We start from the raw sequence: 3,060 nt of genomic DNA on the forward strand, positions 1-3,060 counted from the left end.
CCAGAAAAGAACTATGCAGTTGAATGATGGTGCAGGTAAAGAATATTGAAAGTACCACGGACTGCCAAAAGAACAAACAGATTTGTTTTGAAAGAAGTACGGCCAGAAAGCTCCTTAGCGGCAAGGATGGTTGAGATGGTGTCTCAGCATGTATTTTGGATTTGGTAGAGACCAGTCCCTGGAGAAGGACATCATGCTTGGAAAAGTAGAGGGGTAGGTAGCAAAGAAGAAAGAGGCCGTCTACAGGATGGATTGACACAGGGGCTCCAACAACGGGCTCAAACCTAAGAAGAATAGTGAGGAGGACATAGGACGGGGTGATGCTGCTTTCTATTGTACACAGGTTCCATAAGAGTTGAAACTTACTCAACAGCACCTAACAATAGCAACTGTATAATATGTCTCTTTCCATTCGAAAGATGTTTTGTAACTATAACTGATAATAAGTTGGAGATCCTAGGAGCATCCCTAGACCCAGACCTGCAGTTTTGTCTAGCCATTGGTATATTATTGTAGACTGTCAAGTGGATGCTGCCTCATAATCACCTTATAGGACGGTGTAGAATACCATCCTAGGGTTTCTAAGGCTGTAAACGGCAGTAATCTCTATGAAAGCACACTGCACATATTTTACCCACAGAACTGCTCAGAGTTAAAACCACCATCCTTTTAGCTAGCAGCTAAGTACTTAACTAAATCATCCGGGTTCCTTCCACTAGGAAGGCTGGCTGTCCCTTAAATCTCTAGGGAAAATAATCACTGTGAAAAAAGGAGGAATAAAAAGAGATGAAGAGAAGAGTTTTGGGTTTAATCTTCAATATTGCTACCAATCTGATGATAAAAGTGTTCATAGAAAAACATTTTTAAAAACAAGTCTTTATTGTAGGTCCTCTGCCAGGTCTCTAAAGGCATGTGTTTTTTAAAGGTCATCTTAAAGTTCTCCTCCTTGGTGCTGGACCACTTGAACCAATCCTCATACACGGATTTAGACTGAAGTTAGAGGAAATGGTATTCTCATTTGAAAAAAAAAAAGGGTGTATTCTCAGTGGCCACACTCCAAAGATGAACTGACCCTCAACAACCACGTGCAACACCTGCAGGTCAGCACATCTCTTTCTTTTGGACTCTTTAGAAGGAACTAAGTGTGCCCAGCATGCAGAGTGGATACTATCGGCCCACCACCTGTCTGTACTTACATTCACAAGCTTCCTAGAAAATTAGGCCATGCTGTAGTTAAGCTAATGAAAAAGTCTTTCTTTTAAGACAGCCGACAGACTTATGGATCCCTACATACTAGTCAAAACGTAAGCCTAATCATTTTATAAATCAAGGTGTGCTGTCACAGACCTCTTCTGAAAGTCAAGCACAGCCAAGCATTTTCGCTCCTCCCTTGCCTGAGGCTGGGAAACACACCAAGGGCCAGCAGTCATGTCGTTCAACTATTCTTACTCCTGTGGGGGGCCGTGTTTATCTTCCCATCAGTGGGTGGTCCTTCCACCTCTCAGTTTATCCTGGATTAGGATAATGGGACACCCAGTTTGTCTATTATGATATATGAAGATATTTCTTAAAATGCTTCTTCCTGGAAAGGTGGGGATCTTAATCGTCTGCATGTTTTTTTGTCTGCTCTCTTTCTGCCAAAATGACAAATAAATCATTTTTCAAGTATCTGGAATTATCTTTTATTTTTAATATGAAAAACTATAAGCAATTTTGTGAATTAGGATATCAATTTCTGCTCAAGCCCTGTATGTAGCCTTCATTTTTGAACATGTCTAAAGCTAGATATTACCACCAAAACTGCCTAAGGAGAGAGAGACACAAGAAGTCAGATTCAAGTTGCTCTGTCATAAACACAAGTATACACATAATCGCCAAAATGGAATTCTAATGCTCCCCCTTGTAGAGGGGTACATGCATTTTATTCACAAATAGAGTTGTTCTAACATATAAATATTCAAGGAGAGATAGTAATTTTTTCTAAGATCACACTGAAGACCCAGTGACTTAACATGCAGTGTGATAGTTAGGTTTGTGTCAACTTAATTGGATTAGTATTATTTATGTGGAAGTTGAGCCTAGAAATGCCCTATGATGTGACCTAGCACAACATAATAAGCAACTCCATAATGGAATCTACTGTGAGTAGCCAAGCCTTTGTCAGAAGAGGAGGGTAGAATGTAATCCCCTTACTCAGGTTACAACCCTGATGTAACCAAAAGGAAATTTCCAAGAGGATATGGACTATTTCCTGTAAAGGTAGACTCCGTTTGAAAGCTGGAGGTTCCTCTTGACCCACATAGCTTTGGGGATTGATTGACCCATAGGCAGGAACACCACAGGCTGGTAGTTGCAGAGGTAGATAAATCCAAATTCAGCAGGAGAGGCTTATTGACTAGAGATGCTAATGAATTCAAGACCCACAGGGTGGATGGCAAGTTGTTGGCTCAAGTTCAAAGCACCTGAAAAAGCAAGTGCAGTCCAGTTCCAAGTCTGTGAGTCAGAAGCTAAGTTGGAGGCTTCTCCTGACTCACAGGCTTCAGAGGTTGATTAACCCAAGACAGGCAGGCATATATTGAGAGAGAGAGAGGGAGAGAATTGACTTCTCTAGAGAATCCAGACTAACACAGGTAGGCAGTTACTCCAGCCATATATACAAGTTATCATATATAAAAGCTATCTAGTTCATAGAAACCATTCTGGATTATACAATAAAGAAATGTTTTAACCCATAAAATATTTCAACTCATAAAATAAACCAATATCCAAAGATAGAGAGATTCACCCAACCCTGAGAGCTGCCAGGACCCTGCCCTGCTTCTGTTGATCTTGGATCCATGAGACAGAGCCTCTGCTGACCTCGCTGTTCCAGCTCCACCTCTCTGTGTCTATCAATCTACGGCTCCATGAGTCTGTAGAGGATCCAGCTAGCATGGATCTACGGATGTGAGTTGGACTGGGCTGGGGTGCCTTCTTAATGTAAAGTTGCTTCTTAATATAAAGTTCTTGGACATAGATGAGTGTCATTGGTTTGTTTCTCTGGACAACTCAGACTAACAC

Source organism: Echinops telfairi, unplaced genomic scaffold (genome assembly GCF_000313985.2).
Source record: "Echinops telfairi isolate 266 unplaced genomic scaffold, ASM31398v2 ScPeMD7_7473;HRSCAF=8511, whole genome shotgun sequence".
Classification (NCBI taxonomy): Eukaryota; Metazoa; Chordata; class Mammalia; order Afrosoricida; family Tenrecidae; genus Echinops; species Echinops telfairi.